The 24,477-nt window shown below is 40.0% G+C and overlaps 2 protein-coding genes across 13 annotated transcripts in view; one reads left to right on the forward strand and one right to left on the reverse strand.

Moving 5' to 3' along the window:
• Window positions 1–24,477, reverse strand: part of Carmil1 (capping protein regulator and myosin 1 linker 1) — a 325,017-nt gene that overhangs the window by 240,683 nt on the left and 59,857 nt on the right. The gene's annotated exons all lie outside the window — the stretch shown is intronic.
• The window catches only part of LOC109687273 (cytidine monophosphate-N-acetylneuraminic acid hydroxylase), a 300,528-nt gene that overhangs the window by 20,409 nt on the left and 255,642 nt on the right, over window positions 1–24,477 (forward strand). For 5 of the 7 annotated variants that reach the window (XM_074082751.1, XM_074082753.1, XM_074082742.1 and 2 more), the window contains one exon: window positions 3,403–3,532. The gene's annotated coding sequence lies outside the window, so the exon portion shown is untranslated. Of the gene's footprint in view, window positions 1–3,402; window positions 3,533–23,682; window positions 23,745–24,477 lie in introns of all 7 variants that reach the window. The other 2 variants (XM_074082744.1, XM_074082757.1) reach the window with 1 other exon arrangement.

The following is a 24,477-nucleotide window of genomic DNA, read 5'->3' on the forward strand; positions in this document are numbered from 1 at the left end:
CACAAACCCTAAATATGATTTTTTCTGTCCTTTCATATACACCTATGATAAAATTTAATTTGTAAATAAGGCACAATAAGAGATTAAAAACAATAGCTAATAATCAAATAGAACAATTACAAAACTATACTATAATACAATTGCCACATCACTCCTCTTATGCTGTAGAGCCATAGTGAAATAAGAGTTACTTGAATGCAAACAGTGATATTGCAACAGTCAAACTGATGACCAAGACTACTACCAGACAGCAACTAACAAGTAGGTAGTATATACATTGTGGATACATCAGACAAAGGGATGGATCACATGGCAGGGGTCAGGGAGTAGTGAGATGGTAAAAGATTACATCACATTGTACAGAATGGCATGAAAATTTAAACTGCTGAGTTGTTTATATCTGGAATTTTCCATTTAATATTTTGAACCACTGTTGACCATGGGTAATGATGGACTATTGTAGGAGGAAAACATTTTTAGACTTTTGTGGAGTTAATTATCTGGAAAATTTGTAATTTATCTAATTTTAATTTCCATTTATTTTATCATTCCAACAAAATCTCTTTCCTTTAGGGTAAGGGCCAGCATACTACTTCACAGACCTAAATCTGGCCTGCTATTTTTATAAATAAAGTTTTTATTGCAAAACAGTCAAACCCATTGTTTGCATATTGCTTGTGCCTGCTTACACACTACAGTAGCAGAACTGAGTTGGGGGGCGGGGGAGAGGGTGATTAGTGCTTGCCGTACTGGAGTTTGAACAGGTGTTCTACTACCTGAGCCATACCACCCCCCCCCCAGCCCTTTTATTGTTTTAGTTACTTTTTAGATAGGATCTCATGGTTTTGCCTAGGCTCAGGCAGTGATCCTACTATCTACACTTCCTGTGTAGCTGAGATCACAGGCATGCACCTCCATGCCTGGCTTGTTGGCTGGGACAGGAGTCTCACTAACTTTTTGCCATGCCTGACCTTGAACTGTGATCCTCCCAATCTCCACCTTCTGACTAGCTGGGAATACAGGTATGCATCACCATGCCTGACCCTAAACAACTGAATCTTTACAACAATTAATTGGCTGGTAAGCCTAAATATTTGCTCTCTGTCTTTTTACATGGAAACAAGTTACTAATCTCTGCACTAGGGTGTCATATAATACTAAATATCCAATAAAATGTTTTTTAAACAACTTGGAAGATTTACTGAAGTAAATAAGCTACTTTATGAGATAATCAAATATGCTGTTCCATCTAGTAGTTATGCTTTATTTGTATCTTCACAACTGAAACCTACTGAAGATACCACTTTAAAAAAACAGAATCTCAGCAATAATGAAAATCTTTCTTACCACCTAATTTGTGCCATGATGTACTTAAACCCTTTGAGAATCCTTTAAGATTACAACAAATTTTAACTAGGCACAGTGGTACACACCTGTAATTCCAGCTACTCAGGAGGTTGGGAGCGGAAGAATCTCAAGTTTGAGGCCAGCCTGGGCAAAACTCTGTCTCAAAATAAAATGTAAAAGGGTCTGGGAACGTGCTAGAGCACTTGGCTAGCACACACATGGGCCTGAGTTCAACATCAAATACCATGAAAGAGAGAGAGAGAGAGAGAATGAATTCCATACAGGTAAGAAAAGGAAAGGAAAAAACTGCACAAGGAATCTGAAGGGTAAATGACGTGTGGGAGTACATTCCTATAATCCCGGCACTCAAGAAACTAAGTCAGGAGGCTCATGAGTTGGAGGGCAGCCTGAGCTTTACTGTGAGTTCCAGGTCAGCCTAAGGCTACACAGCAAGATCCTGTCCTGCCACCAACCCTCCCCCCCCCCCACCAAAAAAGAAAGCTATACAAAATAGAAGCAGGGTAGGATGTCACACACATAACGTTCTACTGGCTCCATATACTGAGTAAATATGGTACTTAACCAAATGAGGTCTTAGTAACATTAAATAAAAACACAGAAAGAGCAAGTGAACTTTTTGGTTTGCTTAACCAGACTAAAAGGCTCTCACACAAAAGCACCTCTTTGGAAATTCAGCAATCCCAGCCCTACATGAAGGAGATTCAATAATAGAAGCAACGTGTGCATTTCACCCATCACACCAGAAGGTTCACTCTACCCAGATGAGAGGCCTCACTGTCCTCTGAAGAACCTCATTTAGTCTACCAAACCCAACTTCATCCCTCTTCCACCAATCCAAATGCCATCCAGCTATCATGGTCCTTTCAAAATCCCTACATGTGCAAGTATACCACTGCCCGTGGGCACATTCACAAAGATGACAAGATGAATGTTGCTCCCTGGCACTGTACAATGCTGTGGCCCCAATCCCAGCTCCCAGAAAGTCTCCCATCCACATCACAGCAGGTAGATGTTCCCTCTCTCTTTCCTGAGCATGAGTGTTACAGCCCAATTGGACTCTAGGTCCTAGAAGGCAGGACTCACCCTATACAATCCTTTAGTACACAAATCAATAATAACACTAACACTAACTTAGCAAGTCATTGTACCATTATCTTATTTAACTCTCAAAATAATCCTATCGGTAGACATGATCACTGTTTTCTAGTTTTACAGATAAGGAAACTAAGGCTTACAAATATTAAATCTGCTTAAGGCCATGCTAGAAAGTAGTTTGGCCAGGTTGCCACCAGAGTCTGTTTTCATCCCAAGACTACTATCTTTAAATTATCCACTACCTCTCACCCAGAAAGCATTCAATAAGACCTACTCGGTGAATAGAAAGAGACACAAAACCCTGATTTCCCCTTCCACTAGCCCTTTAATTTTTTCACTTCCCAACTTATAGCTTACAAGGGTGGCAGACCTATGAGGAAAAAAAAGCCCCATAGCATTCTGTCAGCCCACACTAAGGCAGAGGCTGTAGACCTCTATCAGGACAGTACAGATGACACAATATTCCTGTGCTTTACTCCTGGGAGCAAGTACATCACGCAAATGGCTTACAATTACTTTCCACATGTCTTTTTTATTAGTCAAATCACTCATGTCTTTCTATTTGACAACTGAACACACACCCTCAAAAATAAACACAGTGATGGAAAGGCTAGTCAGTTCCCACTAACCATCTGTAATAAAGCAGCTCTCACAAAAGCTTGACACTGTGGTCACAACAAACTCCTTGCTCTCCTTTCCTGTACCGCACTCTGATGAAGGTCAGGAGGAAAACAGAGGCCCCAAAGATCACAGGTCTGAAATGAAACAACTTATAAATGCATTAAGAAAGTCCCCTATTGTGCTGGTTTCCAATGTTTAATTGCTGCAATTAAATTCATACACACTTTACCACTGCTTTCTAATGAGGTTGGCAAGGAGAAAGAAACTCAGTGTTTTCATCTTAGTTTAATGTGCTTGTTTTTATGCTTACTGTAACAGCTTGCTGAGGTAAAGTTGGATAAGCCTTAGAGGAGGTGACAAGGAAAACCAGCTCCCAGAGGATATGACACATATGGAAAAAGGCCAGGAGTGGAGACGCCTCTGCCACTAGGAAGAGGGATTAGCCAAGGTAAGCAGAGCCATTCACTGGACTGCAACCAACGAACTTACCTACCTACCTACACACCCACCCACCTACCTACTGCACACTTCCTGTAAAACCTGAGTTCAAAATAAGGGGCTGGTGGGAGGGGGAGCCATGGCTCCTTAATCTGAAAGCACTTTTCAGTTGCTTTGCAAAAGTATCCAAGTCAAGGGGAAAAATCAACACCCAAGCATATGAAGCACATCCAGAGATAGCTCCAGAACTTCTGAGAGCCGCTGTACACCAAGAGCTGGCTCCTAGCATAGGAGCGAGCGCTCTCCTGGTGAAAGAAGCTACTATAAACCAAAGATCCAACTCTCCTGTCAGGTGCAAAGTATGCAGTTTATTTGGGAATTTGCCACCTCGCTGCATAGCAAGTGAGAAGGCAATGTGAGGTGGCAGATGGAAAGGGGTAGGGGTAAGGGGACAGAAGGTAGTCCCCACAGCTGTGGTGTTATAAAAATGTAACAGCCAACCAGTGTGGAAACAGGAGTCTTAAATATCTGATTAACCGAGAAGCAGCTGTAATTTCTGAAATAACTTGGAAAAAATATTAAAATACAGCATTATATTCAACTGAATAGGCTGCAAGAATAATCAATAGGTTGGAGAATAAAACCAAAGGCAGCGGCACGGGGCCTTGCTCTAATGGTGTCTATGGCACAGAGCCCTGCTATGGGGTAAAACCAGGTTATAATGAGTTCCCTGTCTGGGACTTCTAAGAAGCATTCCCCAGAACAGTATTCAAAACAGAGCTACCTAATATTTAAATCCAGCCTCTCGTGAAGACCCTGTAAAACACCAGACTAATTTGACTATTAAGTGTAGACTCCTAAAAATTTAGATAAACTTGGTTACTTATGCTCTTCTATTATTGGAAAAATAGAAAGACCTATAATGTAATGATGTAAGGAGGTTTTAATTCAGCCAAAGTAACTGGCAAATATGACCATATGAATTTTTCCTTGCTAAAATTGGAAGAAACAAAACATTACTAACAGAATGGCTTCATTGTAATTATAATTCTTCACTGTAAATCAACAATTGCACCATTCTAGATAGTGTATTGGTCAATACCACATATTTTGACCAATTAAATATTTTGGTCAAAACACAGGCACCTTGGGACAAAAGACAATGGTGTACATATGCGAAGCTACTTATCACATTAAAGTACATAAAACAAAATTGAAGCATGGAAAGAGGACACAAAAAAGAGCAGGATTTAAACATTTTCAAAGGACAGTTCACAGAACTATCGCACAGTCAGGATACTGGTACTCCTATGTCACTTTGCACCTGGTGTTCCATGAGATTATCGAGACACGTCTGTTTTGTCTCTCTAAAATGACAGCCCACCTTTGGTTTCATTTGAGAACATTGATCCATTTGCAGCTGGTGCTTATTAGAAAGTGTTAGCTGTCTGCTCAATAAGTTCTAAGAGTGATGTACTGGGCTAATTTAACCCAAATAGCTTTGTAATTCTTTCTTCAACCTCTCTGCAACCGCCTACTTTTCTAGGGCAGGGAAATGGAAATTATTTCAAGAAGTGGAAAAACTGTGACTTAAGTAACTCAACTGAGCTTATTTCCCTTGGGAAAAGAACAGCTAACAACTAGTCTCAGAAATTAAGCAGTGTCTGACCTCTATTAGTTATTTAAATTTAGCAATACCTTTAATTAACAAAGAAAAGGAATTCCAGGTAACTTCAGTGAGCATCGGGGAGTAACAAATGATTGAACTGTCTGGATTTCCTTCACAGTTGTGCTTAGAATTTTCATGATTATTCTGGCTGGCATACAGAAGTCTAAAGCCGGTATAGGAGAGGTGGTTTAGGGTTATCTGTAGATAGTGAAAGGTGGGCTACTTGGAAGTCAAGTGTTGACATATGACAATCTGCCCCAAAATATTCACTCCTTCTTTGTTGCACTGATATTCTGCCCTAACTCTTTCCTCTCTAAGCCTTATTCTTCTGGTCGTTCTTTTTTTCTTTTTTGGTAAGACTGTGGTTTGAACTCAGGGCTTAGCACTTGCCAAGGAGGTGCTCTATTGCTTAAGTCATTCCTCCAGCCCATTTCGCTCAGGTTATTTTGGAGATGGGGGTCTCAGGAACCACTGGACTGGCCTCAAACCACAATCCTCCTGATCTCAACCTCCCAAGTAGCTAGTATTCAAGTGTGAGTCAGTAGTGCCCAGCTTCTGGTCATTCTTAATTCATACAATACCTAGTGACAGGAAGAACATTCACACCCACACCACAAACAGCTTTGAGTCATGGGCGCACTGTGCTGGGGAGAGTGGGCAGCCCTCCCCTAAAAGGTTTTACCCAGCCACAGCAGCAACCAGCATTCTGGCTCCTCACAGCAGCCACCCTCCAAACCACTCCCAAACCACTAAAACAGCCCCAAGGAGACCAGGCCTCCTCAGGCTCAGCAGCTTCTGTCCCACTGGACCCAACTTTATCAAAGGCAACAGTGTTCTTTGTAACCAGAGAATGTATTACCTAAAGTATCCCTAGAGTAATATTTATTTCTTTTTCCCTTCTTAGCACTAACAGAAACAGCCCAAAGAAGAGAAATTGAAACCAAAAGTTCATTTCCATCACAGATCTCCCTTCCACCACAAAAGCAAACTTTATATAGACCATACCCCCCAAATCAAACAGCAGCACAGGCTTTCTGAATGTATAAGAAAAACCAATTTTCACAGTAGCAGCCAACATGTGAAAGTACTTTTATTGCAAAATTGAAGAGTGTAGCTCAGCAAATACATGCTGGAATGCTAATGTGAGTAATTACACAGGTGGTTATGCAAACACCAAACTTATGCCTCAATTTGGCAGAAGTATAAACATTTCTAGGATAGTGTGCAAGGTTCAATTACCTAGATCTACTGGTTAATTTTCTTTACATCACAAGTTGCTCCCCAAAGTCAATCATTTTCCTTCAGAAAAGTCACTGCTAGAAGCATGTTCTAAGAAGGCAAGAAAAGAGCACATTTCTTCTAAAGTGAATGATCCATTTTTAAATGAGCATCTCACCAGGAGCTGATGTGTGCAGGCATGACTATTCTCTTGTGTCCTATAAGAGAGTGCCATTGCTAATTTTTTACTTGTTAAATGCATTCATTTACCCAAATAACTATCTGTGGCATCGAATAAATGTCAGATACCATTCTAAGAGGCTGAGGATACAGCAGTGAACAAAATAAGCAAAATCCTTCTCCTGAACAGATTTACTTTCTAACAGTTAGAAAACAGTACATAGCCACAGAAATAAAACAAAGGGTATGTTCAATGCTAACCAAACCGTACGAGAGAACCAAAGGTAAGAAGATGTGGTAGGAGTGGAGGAGTGCAAGTTTAAATAATACAGGAAGGCCACGGGGAAAAGGTAAGATCGTGCAGAGACCTGAAGAAGAGAAGGAGTGAGCCAACCTATGTGGAAACCTTGGGAAAGAGTATTCCAGGCAGAGGGAACAGTGTATCAAACTGAAAAAGAAGGTGGGGATGGGGGTGTTCAATGATCTACAAGAACCTACATTTTCCCAATTACTAATCTTGTTTAAAAAACAAAACTGCATCCCATACAGAGATTTCCAAAGGCTTAATCATTTTCTAGTACTGAAGTTTTCTCATAAATACAGAGCATCTGGGACTATTATGAGCCATAGAAACGGATACGCTCTGCTTTCCCCTCGTTCCTAAGTGCACTGACAGCTTCTCACTTGCAATAGGTTAAGTACCAAGGGCGCTGGGAGGGTCTTTAGCACCACAACAGCTGAAGCAACTAGGCTAAGTACTATAATGGTTATGCTACAAGGAAAAATGCCTGTATATGGATTCAAGAAATGTGTGCAAAAATTTCTACAACTATCCTCGTCACTTGTGCCTAGGTGTCAAAGTGGTGAAGGAAGTCAGTACAGAAAAACAGTAACAAGTCCAAAATAGAAGTGGACCAAAATAAACCAGTCTCTGCACTTCCAAAATAATGTGATCATTCTTCTTTCTCAAAAGTTAAGATTAGAAAAGAAAAGGAGTATAAGAAACGTATTTTCAATAAACAGAAAGGGTTAAGAACTAAGAATGTAAAAGAACAGCCTGAGAATACACCAAACCAGGAAGAAGGACGAGGTCCAGGAAAAAGAGCCACGGCTGGAGAGTCAGTTGTCCCTGGGCTCCCTCCTGGCTTCCTAGACCACTAGCTCTGAGGCCTTGGGCCACTTCACCTTTCAGTGGCTTCACTTCCTCCTTGATGAAAAAGAATTAATAATTCCTAATTTACAGAATTACGACAAAGTTTGGAAAAAATGAATTTAAATAGCAAGCATATTAAAAAGCTAAAAACATTATGTGCTATATGGTTCCATTTACAAAATATGTTTGAAATGACAAAATTATAGAGATGGAGAATTAGTGGTTGTCAAGGGTTGGGGATGGGAGGGAAAGGGAGATCTGGTGATGGAATTGTTTTGTAGTTTAACAGTGGTGGTAATCAAAAATTTCTCTTGTGATAAAATTGCACAAAACTAAATATACACAGTGCATGTTAAATCTATCAAATCTAAAAAAAAAAAAAGTTTGATGACTGCATCAATGTTAATTTCCTGACTGCAACACTGCAGTATTGTTGTGCAGCATGCTACCAATGGTGGAAACTAAGAAAAAGGAATAGAGGATTTCTCTGTGTTATTGCTTATAACAATATAATCTCCAATAAGTATTCCTTAAAATCTCATCACTTTAAAAAAAGTGCCTGGTATGTGGTGAATATTCCATAAATGATATATTCATCAAGCTATTCTCTTATCTACAAAGCAAACTGCTAATTTCTACTTCCCACTAATGAGATTCTAGAGGAAATCCTCTTCAAAACCTCATAAATACCTGAGGGAAATGCAAAGTTCTATGTAACTGATGGAGAAACAGACAGACAGAAACCCATTGACCACAGTATTAAAAGTTTCTGTGTCTGAACAACAAACACATAGACACCAATGTAAAGGCACTCTCTGAAGAGGGAGGGAAAATGTATTTCATGATCTACAGCAGCATTTGCTGAAGTATTTCCTATGAAACAGTAATCCCCTAAAATGCTCCAACATAAAGGATCACTGGTAAATTTAAGAAACAATGAACATACCATCCCACTCTGGGAGCTCCAATAAAAAAGACGATCTCTATCCAACTTCACCTTCCCCATTTTTCATCAAATTTACTTGTTCAAACTCAGTTTTCAGATATCTCTATATATATATACATGTCCATCCTAGCAAATATCCCCAAATCTAGAATGTTGTCATCCTACCGCAGTCAGGTGTTCACTATCTCATCTCTTCACTCATTATGTATGTGACAAAGACAACCCGATGATTTTTCTACAACTAGTGCAATGGCTGTCACTGTTTGCTACGTTGGAGTCAATACAAGTACAATTCCAACATGACAATGCTAGGAATCGTGGGTATGGTTTTTACTTATTTTTAGTCTCTTCGTGGAAAAACAAAAATGTTCCTTTCTGGGAGTTTCTGAAAGTGTCTAAGAAACTTTCAGCTGCAGAGGTTTTCCATTATGCTGGCAGTCCCTGGCATATGAGTGGCAGTGGCTTATGAGTGGAGCAGCTGTTTACAACCTGATGTGATTGTAAGGGTTCTGGGAACAAGCTCATGACTAAAAATACCCCTACCCAAAACTATAGGTAGTGGAGTCCTTTCACGGCAGTATATAAAGCCTGTCATACCAAAAACAAAGCAAGTGTTTAACTGCAAGTATTTCTGAACGAGGTTAAAAAGTTAAAGATAAGTCATTTTTATGAAAATAACTTGAGATTAAAGTCATATAGGTGAATTTCAAAAGTCAAAGAATTTCCCAAAATCAGGCTTGAATGAAGGTGGAGAAGAAAAAGGTTAGGACCACAAGTCCTAAAAAGAACAAGAGAGGAAAAGACAAAACTAATTTCACTCACTTCACAGGTCCATGCAGGCCAAAGGCATTGTTTTTCATCTATTTACACATTTCATTTATAGGAATAACACATATTCCAACTTGCAAAAGTGTAATTGATTTTTGCTATTTCAAAAGAAAAATGAGGCCAGGCAATGGTTGCTCACGCCTATAATCTAGCTACTTAGGAGGCTAAGATCAGGGAGGTTTGAGGATTTGTGGTCCCTACTATGCAAGCTTGAAGCCCTGATTTCAAACCCTAGTTCCACTAAAAAAAAAGGAAAGAAAAGAAAGAGAGAGAGAGAGAGAGAGAGAGAAAGATGAATCAGAATAATGAATAAACACAGGATTTTTTTTAATGCAGAGCATTTGAGAAAAACTTCAGGATTAGCTCAATGACCACATATCTTTTATATAAAGAGCTAGAAGAAAAAAGTTTATCATGAATCTTTGACATACTTTAAAAGCCTCAATCACTGCAGGATGGGAAAGTGGACTCACTGAGCACCCCACCCTAAAACACACATGCATTCTCAAGCAGTTCTGGCATGTTTGAAAGCAAAATGTTTTTGCTCAATTTAACCGCCTCACTTCCTGAGCATTCCAGCTCTTCAAGGATGCTATGTAAAACTGAGCAATGGTTTAGACATTCTATTACAGTTAATAATCTTAAAATCACATGCATATGGCTGTGAGCACATCTATGCCTCAGTATGAATAAGGGGAGGTTTAAAATCCTAACACTTCAAATGAAGTAAGATGTCATTGGGAACAGTCCAGGCCGCACAATTCCCAATATTCCTCTGCTCAGTCTTCCTCAGCATCCCCACCCTTGCAGTGCCACAGAACCAAATCCTTCCTCTGGGGCACAATCATTTGAGCAGCTCTGGACTTAATCATACCCTCACCCCCACCCCTGCCTTCTCCTCTTATTGACTGGAAAAGTAGGATGGAGAAAAATTAAGCATTGTGGCAAAGAAGTATTTTTAGTCATTGAACTAAATTAGGCAAAATGAAAAAGGTGCCTATAGTTTAGCAGAGATCTTGATGAGCTTCCAGAAATCAAGGAAGACTCTATAAACTAAACAAGTAGAAGAAAGTCAACAGAAGATTGGGAATATGAATCCACAGTAGAGCAATTGCCTAGCACATTTGAGGTTGAATCCCGAGCACCGGGGCTGGGGTTGGGGGGGATCAACAGAAAATTAATAACCTACCTGCTGAATATCTGAATGGACTATAAGCTCAGATATCTTTTTAAATTCCCACTCCTTGCAGAAAGATATTCTTTTCTCTATTGCAAAGATATTCTGTCTCTCTTCCTTCATCTCTTCTCCCCCACCTCATACATACACAGGAAATAATCACTTTAACAAATTCCTTTTAAAACTGATGGCAAGAGGAAAAGGCCTAAGTATTCCCATTCCTAATCCAGTGCTCTATTAATAGGAGTTTAAATGCAGTGCAATTTAAGAATACTGTAATTGGGAAGACAATGAACAATGGCTGCATTGTGCCTCACCTGCTCCCCCAACCCTCAGGGAGGCTGAACGATCTGACAGCCTCCATTTGGACATCCATGCACCTGCAAAGTGATAGGGCTTGCCTAAGAGCCATAAAAAGTTCTCCTTTCTACTCCTTTCACATGCCTTGTTAAAAACAAGTTAAACTTTTTTCCACTTTTTTTTTTTTAAAGGGCTTTAGTTTTGTGAAAGACTAAACCATTCACCCAGATTTGGCCAAACCTTTCATTTTCACAGTGGGAAGCACTGTAACAATTGACTGGAATACTCCTAAGTGATGAGCCAGACTCAGAGATTCAGAAATGAGAAAAACGCCCCCATGTGCACATCAGGGCACCCACAGGAAATGACTCCCACTTCAGTTTCTCTTGCTGCATAGTCAAAGGAAGACAATCCCAAGTATTGGGAAGGGGAGTCGAGGTGGGGGGGGGGCCGGGGAACGGACAGACATGGTAATAGCATGCCACTGGAGTACAAAGGCTGCTGGACCATAAGAACGAGTGCCTCCTCTCAAATTCCAAACACAAATCCACATGCCTGAAATGCTAGACTAAGCCAAAAAGGCTCTTGCCTCCAAGTCTCGCTCTGCTGAATGTCATCTTTACCTCTGGGCCCTGGGCTGGCTTACAGGCTGACACTTCTACCCTCCTGGGTCCAGTGTCAAATCTGCCAGGAAATCCTCATCAATAGGCAAGGCGAGCCTTGGTGAGCTAGAGGAAGTCAGCAATCAGAGAAGTGTGCATCTGGGAAAGCTGCCTGCCCTGTCATGCTGTCTGAAACACTACTCACTGAAGACCACATTAAAGGGCTCCAGCAGCAGGGCTGAATGGGTGTCAGCTCAAATCAGCCAGTCCACATCCTCTGGCTTCCCTTTCTGGCCAGTATGAGAAAGTCTTACCCATAATAGCATTCACAGCCTTCTGCCCAGCAGGGCAAGCCAATAGGGAGTCTGCCCTTTATAACACCCACGAAGCCTATGACCATGGTGCCTAGTGCCCATTCTGGCAGAAAAAGAACAAATCATGATCCCCAAAATAACTGTGCAAACACAGAATAATTCTTACATAGCATGGTTAGATATTGACGTTTGGCTTACAAAACTGAACTAAATGATCATCAGTATTCTTGGCCACAACAACCATATAATAAAACTGTGATAATAAGATATTTCTATACTGCAATGCCTTTATTCACATGATCACTGTTTCTACCTGTGTTTCCTCAAGTCAGAGTATTTCTGAAATGACACACACTCTAAACTCTCCTAATTTGCTGTGCATTTCTAGGCATTATCTCTCACATATGCCTGATACACATTGCAACTACTTGCTAGGGTACCAGTCTTGAACACATTACAGGTGCCCACAGCAGCCAGTGACTACTTAGTAATCACTTAAGAGATACATCACTTCCTTATAATAAGATGGCTTGCCTATGATATGCTTCATTAATAGTGTAATATGTAAGCAGAGCAGGTAATCTCTTAATTTGTGTTGCTATAACAGAATGTCTGAGGCTAGGGGTTTATAAGGAACTGAAATTTATTTCTCAATTTCTGAAAGCAGAGAAGTCCAAAACCAAGGGGCCAGCAGATGGTATAGAGAGGGCCCTCTTGTATCCTCACATGGCAAAAAGTGAAAGGGCACCCAGTGGGCCAGTGACTCACGCCTGTAATCCTAGCTACTCAGGAGGCAGAGATCAGGAAGATTGCCAGCCCTGGGCAAATAGTTCATGAGACTCTACCTCAAAAAAACCCATCACAAAACAGAACTGGTGGAGTGGCTCAAGGTGTAGGCCCTGAGTTCAAACCCCATTACCCATCCCCCCCAAAAAGTAAAAGGACAAGAAAGAGTGAAATAGCAAACTAGACAAAAGCTTCTTTTATGAAAGTCTTGATCCCATTAACGAGGGAGGAGTACTTGTAGCCTAGTCACCAGACCCTGTCTCTCAACACTATCACACTGGCAACACCTGAATTTTGGGGAGAACACATACACACCACAGAAGGTAACATTCTATTTGATCGATTCATTTTCTAATTTTAACTCTTCGTTATTGGTAGTATGCAATCTAATCCCCAAAAAAATCCTATAAAATTTTTACACATCACATTAAAATAATAAAATAAGCCATACATCCACTTCTTTTTTACTGCCTATCTAACATGACAAGAAACAAAGACAATAACAATGCTTTGATTAGAAATGAAATCTAGGGTGGAGGCATGGCTCAAGTGGTAGAACGCCTGACTAGCAAGCACAAAGCCCTGAGTTCAAACTCTAGGAGAGAGACAGAGAAGAAATGAAATCCATCTTTTATCCCATGGAGGAAAATTCACAGGCAAAAATAACATTATTGAAGGGAGATATAGCTGAGTAGTAGACCACTTGCCCAGCATGCATGAGGCTCTAAATTCAATCCTTAAGGAAAAAAAAAAAAGAAAGAAAAAAAATACTATCTGCTGATGTTTTTAAGATAACAGCCAAGACTTGATACAAATTGTGCTCACAATTTAGTTGAGAAACAGTTGGTCCATAAATTAGATTGGCTAAGTTTTTCTTTTAACTTATATTAATTTTTATAATGAAAAAGGTCTCTTTAAATGCACATAAGGCACTTCTGCTATACAAACTCAGCAGAAAAGACAAGTCAGCCCATGATTTCACACTAAAAGCTAATAACTAGCTTAGTTAAACCAACATAAAACCATAAAGGATATGATTTCAAACGCTGAGATGATCACACCCTAGAAATGTGAAGCAAACTTAAGTATACCATCACAATGTATGTGCCTGCCGCACTGAGACCATCCTTAGTGTGCAAAGCTAGAACAGGTTTCCCTTTACTTCATTACCACCTACCTGTCAGAAAGGTTCATCTTTAGAAAGCAGTCCAAGTCTCTTGTGTCACTGACAACAGAATTGCTCAAATCCTGAAACTATGAATTTGCCCCTAACCCGTTACAGACAGTAAACAACAGCTTCTCAAGGCTTACAAAATATTTAGAGTAACACCACCACAGATATTTATGTGTTTTAGACTATGAGTTTTTGTGCTTGGTATTACTTTCAAAAGGAAAGACAGAGAGAAGGAGGGAGGACAGAGGGAAAGAGAGAGGGAAGGAGAGAATTTGAAAACTACCATCCCCACTAGGAAATCCCAACTACCCAATCTAATTTACTTCATTCTAGAGGTGACTTCCCCTGGGGGGACCCCAAATAACTGACTTTCCTCTACCCCTTATGAACTGCTACAAAACTAATATGTTACTCTCAAAACACAGTGTCTATCCCACCCTGACAGAAAACTCTACTGAAATTAGCCAATCTGAAGAAAGGCCCCAACCCACCTGCTAAGGTAAGAGTTGGAAGTAAAGGATGCAGTTAGAGTCCTGAAAAAGGATTCTATTTTCCCACTGAAGCTTGCACAAAAGCATCCTTCCAAAAGGTCAACTAGAAAGACCAGAGACTGCCAGGGTGCCTGCCTGGTGACACAACTTAATAACTAATTCATGAATTCAAGAAACTACACAAGACTAGCAGCAAAAAGCCCAATTAGCTCAAAACTAAACAGCATCCAGCATCCATGATTCAGCTCTAGCAAGATAAGGACGTGACTGCAAGAAGCAGAGAACTAAGGAAGCCACCATAGGGAACGTTTGGAATATTAACAGTTGCCATGAAAAACACCCCATACATCTTTGCAACTGGGACTTTGTGCAAAATGGAAAGAATATTTTTAGCTGACTTCTCTGATGAGGCTTATACCCTATCAATCAAGAATCCTGGTGTCCCCCTCCCTGAAATTCTCTCTTTAAAACAAATCTCTGTTTTTACAAACTCACCTTTACTTAGAATCCCACCTAATGAGCTTGTACAAGGAATTGTGATTCAACAGGAGAAAACTCACTGAATAGTTGGCTCACAGTGTTAGAGAGAAGAAAGTTGGCTAATATGACCTCTTTCCTGTACCAAATTGGAGCATTTTGTGGGAGGGAGTAAGCAAGGCAAGCAGTGAATGAACAAGTATATTATAAAGACCTGGCTCCCCACTCCTTGCTAAAATCAGATAGCAGTGTGAATATACTTAATACTGCTGAACTGTGTGATTAAAAGTAGTTATGGACTTGAAAATGTAGCTCAGTAGTAAAGTGTGCTTTGTACAAAACCTTGGGTTTGATACACAGCATTGGAAAAAATAAGTAAATAAATGAAACAGTTAAGATGGCATTATGGTTTGAATATGAAATGTCCCCCATAGGCTGTGTGTTGAATGCTTGGTGCCCAGTTGGTGGCATTATTTGGGAAATTTATAAACTTGAGGAGGTGGGGCCTCGCTGGAGGAAGTATGCCTTTGAAGGTTATACCTAGTCCCCCATCTCTTCCTCACTCTCTGCTTCCTGTGAAGAACTTCTCTGCCACATGACCCTGTCACCATGATGGCCTACCCAAGCACCTGGTCCAAGCAACCATGGACTGAACTATCTGAAGCTATGAGCCAAAATATTTCCTTCCTCCCTTAGGTTGTTTATATTGGGTATTTTGGTCATAGTTATGTGAAAGCTAACTAATACAGATGGTGAATTGTATGTGCTTTTGACACAATTTTTTATTCAAAAAAAAAAAAAAAAGGATGTCAGTATCAGCAGCCTCCCATACTGCAGCAAGTCATGATAACAGGTCTTGGGCACTTACTCCAAAACAACTTGAGACACTTATTTGTAGACTAGATTGACCACAAATGCAATCAATGGGAAGGCAGTAATACTGGCATCTTGTCCAACACACCAGGGAGAGCCTAAGGGTAGTCAAGCCACTGGAAGTTCCTTCCTCAGCTCACTCCTATGGTCACAACATCAGAAGCATTTAGGATTATCTATGTTGATTCTAAGGTCCTAGGAAGGAAACCAAAGTGTTGGGGGGTCCCAGAGGTGACAGGCTCTGTTCTTGCTGATGACTCTGCCTTTGGACTCTAGCTCTGAGACCTGTCCCAGATGATGGTGTTTTGTTCTAAATATATATCGTTACAGTTTGCAAACTGGCCAACTTGATCAGGATGACTTTCCACTGACCACTGCAAGAGGCTGTCAGGTGAATCCCAAGTGAGCATAATTGAAGCACATGAGCAGAAGATTCAGGGGGTCAAATTTCATGCACTGTAAGGGAGGATGTGTGAATGGTTTTTGAATGACCTCAGATCTGTGGCAACATTAGACTCCCCTCCCCCCAAGCAATGGATTGTGTCATCAGAAATTATCGGAGTAGACATCCTTGAGTAGGTGAGACACTGGAATATAGGTCCTTCCCAACTCACATTTCCATGATATGGTAGTTAGGAGTATTTTAGCTTCAAATAAGAGAAAACAAAAATCTATGTATCTTTCACTCCACCATCCTTGGCATGCTGACTTTAATCTTCAAATGTGTTACCACTGGTCACAAGATATATATCTTATCTTTAGGCTGGAGTCCATACTGAAGGCAGGAGGAGCTGAAAAACAGGAAGGGGCAGCTCTATCTTAGAAAAGCACAAATTTTCTAGAAAGCTGCAGCAGACTGCCACTGATATTTAATTGGCCAGAACCTGACACATGGGTAGACCAGAATTTCTCAGCCTCAACACTATTGACATTTGTGACCAGATAATTCTTTTATCTGTGCATCTCAAACCCAATTATGACAATCAAAAATGTCTCCAGGCTTTGACACATGGCCCATGCAGGACAAAACTGCCCCTACTTGAGCGCCACTCTTAGACTAGTCCCCATTCCATAAACTAAGATAAAGAGTGTGGTGAATGAGTGTGGTAGGGCTAGCCAACTAACAGGGTCTGCAACAAATTTCCAAAAATAAAAATTTTCTTTAATAAATAAAAAATTCTCTATACCCATTTTAATGAGCTCACTCACTACTATTATGCTAAGCATTTTGGAAAACGTAAGAGAGATACACTAAGTGCCGCCACCTTGGAAATACTGACAATAGTTTGGAAAATCAAAATTACTATATAAGAAACAATCTGGAAAACATGCATCTGAAAGAACTACAAACCCTAGTGACAAGCAAGGCATCCTTCAATTGGTTCAAATCAGAAGGATAAAAAACACCTAAGAATATAGCCTGGAGTCCTTAATGAAAATGTCACTTCAGAGTAGAAATTGCTTGAAGATAGGAGATATTTAGACAGGTAGCAGGACAGACGGAAAACAACATAAACAAAGACCAGAAAGTGAGCAGCTAAAGCTCAGGATCTTGACTCTAGACCTAGGTTTTCACCAACTCACGCCTGAGACCTTGGGCAAGGCAATGACCCTCTCTTCGTCTCAGTTTTATCATCTGGATAATGGGTATGACAACATTTATGTCCTAGGGGTATTAAAAAGTTCAAATAACAGCAAATCAATTATAAGAATATCTGGCACATCGTATGCAATCAGCTTCTATTATTAGTTATGTTACTTAATATAGTAATAATTCAGGAAGAGAAGTCAGAGATCCAGAAACAGGATTCCTGCTAGAGGGTAGCTGTCATATCCTGACAACCTGTCCTGTCACATCCTGACCAGGACAGCTAGAACCTGTCATTGGGTAAAGCCAGGCTCAAGACAGCTGTGAGATAGATACCAGCTCAGATCCAGTCAGGCAACAGAAAGAGCCACACACAAGTAATTTCCACCTCTATCAAGAGATAATGGTAGGAGGACTTGGGTGGAATCTGGATGATTTCAAGTGAACTAGGAATAATACTTTGCCTGTGATAAAGGAATTTACCTCATTAAGCATTTCTGTATGTACCTTTTGATTGTTTGGACAGAACAAGACCACCCATAGGTAGTAGAGACCCACTCTAGTGAGGAAGAGTTCTAACAATCATTTATTGTGTCTACTTGTGAAAAGATGTGCCTTTTGGAAACACAAGAGACACGATCTGGTCCAGAGAATGAGTGATGTCATATCTTTAATAGATACAAAAAAATAGGTAAAATTAAAGCAACTTGTGCCGTATATTTGTGAGCAGGTCACCAATGGACTATCTGGATTCCTAGCTCCCAGCTCCTGGGTCCCAAGTCTTTTATGACCATGGAGAAGCGATAAAGGCCACATAAAACTACCAGTTCTTTCTGGGACCCTGTTTTCTAGTCAGCGCTTCTCTAATCATTAACACATACAGATATTCTCTAGGGTCATACACACACTTTTGCTCAAAGTCTTAAATTCTACAGCATATGATAAAAGTGTAAAGACTGAAGTTTGAAGACACATAACAAAAGTTTGACCTTGCCTGAAAAAAGTACCTATGTGTACCTGAAAACCACAAAGGGAAAGAGTGAGGAGAGTCAGTGCTTGTCATGGGACTGTAGTAACTGGGCCATTCCTCATTTGTCCAGCTCCTGTTTGCTGGAGTTATTTATATTTATGTATATATGTATTCATTTATGCATGTATTATGTATAATTTATGGATACATGTATATATATTTTGGGGGGAGTGGGACTGGGGTTTGAACTCAGGGCTTCATGCTTATAAAGCAGGCACTGTACCACTTGTGTCACAACTGCAGTCTATTTTGCTCTAGTAAATTTGGAGATGGGGGTCTAGCGAAGTATTTGCCCAGAGTGGCCTCACCACAATCCTCCCAATCTCAGCCTCCCAAGGAGCTAGGATTATAGGCACCAGTCACCAGCACCCAGCAAATATATTCAGTGTATCTGATATCTATGCTTTCACCTTTTGTAAAAATTCAAAGTGCCCAATATTTTCTTAAACATTTAGTCCACTGCTCAGTTTCAATTAATACTGAACATCAACAGAAGAGACTGATACACTTATAATAATAACCCATGCCATGAATGTAGTAAATAGAAAAAAAAAATCCACTTATATGTTTTCTAATAGATCCAGTATCATACCACATTGGCAAAAGGGAGCAAAAGGGGAAGACATTCCTAACACTGAGAACTGATAAATAAGAAGTTTTTTAATACTACCAGGAATGGTAATTAAATAAAAATATAATTTACTGTATTAATACTTATTCCTTAATATCACACTGAGCACATTATTTTCCTTAATCTTCACACAATAGGGTGAATCACAACTACCCTTTATTTAAAAGGGAAGACAATGAGACTCGAGGAGGTTAAAATAATTGAACTAAGGTCAATTATCTGAGCTGGAATTCCAACTAGCAGCTGTCTGACTTCACATTGTTTTCCCTTAACCAATGTGTAACAGTGCACACCATAAACACTACTGAAAAAGTGAAAAGGAAACTTTGAATCCATCTAAATAACCCCAAATCACTAAAGTGAGCAGTGATGTACAAACTTTATGAAAGCCCAGAATTGTGAAAACAATTTCCCCTTTTCAGTTCATCCATATTTGACCTCTGTACTTTACCAAGGTCTGCAAAATAGGCTGTTCACCCTTTCTCACAGAATTTGGAGCAGTGTGGTCTAACAGAAACAGAATACACCCTGGATATGAGAGTCTGGATTTTCTTGTAGCCACATAAAAGAGTAAAAGATGAAATTAACTTTAATAAAATTTTATTTAACCTCGTGTATCTAAAACATCAGTTGACACATAATCAACATAAAAATGATTAATGACACATTTCGCATCCCTTCTTTCACAGTAAGTCTTTGTAATCTGGTATGTATTCTAGACGTACAGCGTGCCTCAATCCAGACCAGCACATTTCCATGTGCTCACTAGCTATGTGTGACTAGCAGCTACCACAGAGGGCCTCAAAGCTTTAGATCCTGAGAGTCACACATATACAGCATTAACTTTGAATTCTGCAATTCTAATGCTGTGTAAAGTTGTGAGACTGTCCAGGTTTAAGGCAGGTAGAATGGTAGGGATAGAGAGAGGTCACCCTATGGCCTGAACTTGGCTTACACAGGGTTGGAAATGTGTTTGAATTAGTTGCCAAATTTTAATGATTAGATTTTTAATAACTTGCCCCACATTTTTATAGTGATCCAAAAAGGGGATGACCTACTCTTTTTTCTATACTTATCTGCCCTGGGAATGAAATTACAGGGATACTAACAGTGAATATCTGAAATTCCACCACTGTAGCTTCCACTTAATTTTTTCATTATAGTACTTTGAGTTATGTTCAAACAAAAATGCCCCTGAAAGGTGAACACTCTAAGCCAATATCTGTCTGTCATTAAACTGTAGGTTACATAAAGGGAACTGACAGCACATCTGCAGGGAGACAATAGGGACACAGAAACAAAGTTACACAGCTGACTTTCCACATACCTTATCTTGGATCCTATCACAAATATCTTGGTCCCAAAGTCTCTTTCATCTCAAGAATTTGAAGGAGTTACTTCAATAACTCCTTGTCAAGAATAACTACAGTCAAGAAACACACAAAGGAAACTACTGGGATTACTCTGGCTTCCAACCTAATAACCTCAGGCAAACACTGCAATCTCAAGAGCCCACAGGGACTGGGACAGGCCCCTCAGAGGAAATATGGGGCCAGGTGAGCATGTGCCCAGCAGTGGGGGCGGCCTGACCCCAGCCTAGAAGATCATGCTAGGTGGGAACGTGGTCCCAGGGCTGCCAGGTCAACTAATTTCTCAAAAGAAGTCACAAGTCTGGATTTTCAAGTTCATAGCCTGCTTTTTAACTGTTAGTAACTCCTAATATTTTAGATAACCATATGCAACTAAACAGGCAGTGGCTATAAAGCAAATGCAGCGTTAGGGCACAGTTTTAGTATTTGAGGTACACAGCAAAGATGCATGGAGAACGAGTGTAGTCCTAGACCTTGAAGGAAGTTGAAGGAGTTTATAAAGAGGGTCCCTAATTTACAAAATTCAATTTATAAGATTTTTCTACTTTTCAGTGTGAAAGCAACATATACTCAGTAGAACTGACTTAATTTTTAAGCATGATCTGCATAATAAATATGCAGGGTGATACTCTCTTTGATACTATGTAGCAGCAGCAGACCCCAGCACCCCGTCTGCCACACAATCATGGGGTGAAGCAACACATTCTATGGCGTGCCATGTTGCTAAGCTAGCAGGTTCAGCAGACCACGTATCTTAAGTGCATTTTCAATTTGCAACATTTTCAGCATATGATGAGTTTATTGGAATGCAACTCCATCACCGGTGGAGGATCATCCATACTGCATCCTTCCCAGAAGTCATCATTGCCACCCGCCCTAGGAGCCAAACCTTTGTGCTGTCTCTGAAACCAAGAGGAGTAGGGAAAACCCAGTCAGGTGAACAACTTTCTACAGCTGTGGGGGTCTCCTGGAGCATCTTCCTATATAAAATGATGGGGCTGGTTTTTGTTAAAACACAGAATGGTTAACATCTGCAACACACTCTGAGAGGGAGCCCTCTCAGAGCCAAGTGATTGTCCCCATAAGTGAACATAGACCTAGAGCAGCAGGAACTACCTATTTCTCAAGGAGAAGCCAAAGAGCTGATTTTTCTGGAAAAATCACTAAATTTTGGCAATGAATTCAAATCATACTTCCAGTGTCATATGAGCCAAATTCATCCCATAGGGCCACCTGTTTGTAGCCCCTGAATCAGGTATCTCCTAGTCCCAAACATTCCACCTGTTTTAAACCTGACAGTCTCATGACTTCACTACAGCATTAATATAAGCACCTTTCTACACCCATGAAAAATGTGAGATGAGCTACTGGGAAATAAATGACCAAAGAAAACATGCTATCCTGGATTGGAACCTAGAACTGAAAAAGGATATTAGCAGGAAAATTAGGAAAACTCCAAATAAAGTCTGTAATTTGATTGAGAATTATGTCAATATTAATTTCTTGATTTTGGTCAATTTGCCAGTTAAATAAGATGTTAATATCAGGAAAAGCAAGGTGAAAGGCACATGGAATCTAAAATAATTTACAAACAAAATTCTTCAAGTACTCATAAAACCCATAACCCACCCAAAAATGTTAATTTATAGTATGGTATTGTTAATTTTTTGGTATTACTAGGGCTTGAACTCAGGCCCTCATACTTGCTAGGCAGGTGCTCTACCATTTGAGCCACTCCTCCAGCCCCTAGTATGTTAATTTTTTTAACAAAATGTTTTCACAAAGTTGCTAGCAAGTGAAAACATGAATTGCCTTGAATCATCTCCCCTTGGGTAGATTATGAGACTAAAAGATTTCAGAAAAGACTAAGAGAAACCAAAATGTTCTGTCCTTTGCCACACAGTTTACAATAGCCAGTTGGACATGGAATCAGTGGACTTTTAATAAAATGTCAAATGGTTACACTTAGGTATTTATGATTAATTTGACTTGGATTGAACAAAGTTGCCACTCAATTGCCTTTTGCTTTAGCATATAAATTAATTTATATTGGAGGGCTGGAGACATTATTACCCAAACAAGAGAGGCAGAACTGAAATAATAAATACCAAAGCATTGGCACGGACTAGTGCAAACTGCATGACAGGCAGATATCAGTGCCTCCTGGAGATGACTTTATTGGCATAAATAATGTACAGCCTAGTCGAATCACCCAGCATGGGAAATAGCATGTTAAGTCCCAACATCCTGACATCACCACATTTCCAATCAGATCCCTTAATCTTTTTTTGCTTTTATAATAAAGCATGATAGATATAAATAAACAAGCTGACAAATTTCCAAATGTATGTAGAAAGAGCTGCACCGTGAATGGTTCTCCCTTAGAAGAAACAGCATGAAAAGCAGGAGGAACTCTTTTCTGTCTGCATTCTGTCTGCCATCCCTGTTATTATGGTCTTCCATCAGTCTGACACACAGTAAATATACTTTTAGAGAAAACATGAAATGAAATAATTAGCTTTATTAGTGTTTTGTGGCAAGCAGATTTACAATGACTTTAACCCAAAAGAATGCCCAGAGCAAGAGAACAGTCATTTTGTCTCTTTAACAAATATTTATGAGAGTTTATTCGTATGAGCTATGCCCTAGGCCCTGGGGATAAGCAGTGAGCAAAACAAAGGTCCTGGCCTTGTAGTAAAAGAGAGACCAGATAAGGAATGAGTTTAAAAGAAAAAATTGTACTGTTGAGTAATACTAAATACTAAGGAATAATAAAGCATACAAGAGAGACAGAAAGTATCAGAAAGATGTCAGTGTTTGGGGAAGCCCTCACTGAAAAGTGACACTTAAGGAAAGACCTGAAGGAAACGAGGGAGCCAGCAACATGGAGAAATGCCAAGAAGAGGCAGGGAATTCCAAGCAGAGGGAAGAGCAAGTGCAACAGCTCTGAGGTGGAAGAAGGCCTTGGCTGTTCAATTAACAGTGAAGAGAGTGGATGAAATGGAGAAAGCATAGGGGAGGGACATAAGAAAACAGTACTAGAGGACTACATCACACAATACTTTATGAGTCACATTAATAATGTTGGCTTTTACTCTTAGATGGGAAGAGGAGTGTGCAAACTGAGTCCCTCTGATAACAAATTCAAGGGGATAAGGCAGGAAGCAGACCCAGTTAGCAGGATACACCACTACTACAGCTAAAAAATTATGGTAGCTTGTATCTTGGTGATAGCGGCAAAGGTAATAAGAAACAGTCTCTGAATATATTCTAAAAAGCAGAACCTAAACCATTTGCTGATAGGGTATGTGAGAAAGACATATCAAGAATGACTCCAACTGTCTTCTCCTAAGTAGGTAGAAGAATGGGATGCTGTTTGCTGAAGTAGAAAGACCGTGGGGTTAACAGATTGGAGGTGAGTGGAAAGTAAGGATTTTCCTTTTGGCTATGTTATGTTTGAAATGTCCATTAGATACAACCCAGTAGAGATATCCAGCAGGTGGTCTGGAGTTCAGTGGGGAGACCCAGCCTGCAAGTAGAAATGTACAAGTTTTCATCATATAGATGATATCTGAAGAGTGACTACAGAGCTCAAGTGGCAATGTCTATCTGGCAAGCACAAGGCCTTGAGTTCAAACCCAAGTATCACCATCAAAAAAATTAAATATTTTTAAAGTAACTGCCGGTAATAAAGGTGAATAAGTAATCTGTCGTACTTCATTTAGAGGGTGGGGGAGATGAGGACCAGCAAAGGAGCCTAAGAAAGATCAGAAGGGGCATAACCAGGTAGTCAAATGAAGTATGTATTTGGTGGAGAATAATCGATTGTGTTAAATATTGCAAATAAAGTAACAGGAGACAGGGACCTGACCACAGGCTTCAGCAGAGAAATGTCATCAACGTCCTGATGAAAGCAGTGACAGTGGAGTGAGTGAGCTCGCATACCCTGCTGCAGGGCTCAGGGCAGGATGGGAGGGAGATACCAAGTGAAGTAAATACAGATGACTCCTCCAAATGATCAGTTTTAAGAGGAAGAAAAGAAACTGGCTAGTAGCTGGAGGGGAACTCAGAGCCAAGAGAGAACGCTTTCATTTAATGGGAGAAATAATAACTGTGTACCAGAGGGAATTCAGTAGAGAGAAGAAAAC

Source organism: Castor canadensis, chromosome 8 (genome assembly GCF_047511655.1).
Source record: "Castor canadensis chromosome 8, mCasCan1.hap1v2, whole genome shotgun sequence".
NCBI lineage: Eukaryota > Metazoa > Chordata > Mammalia > Rodentia > Castoridae > Castor > Castor canadensis.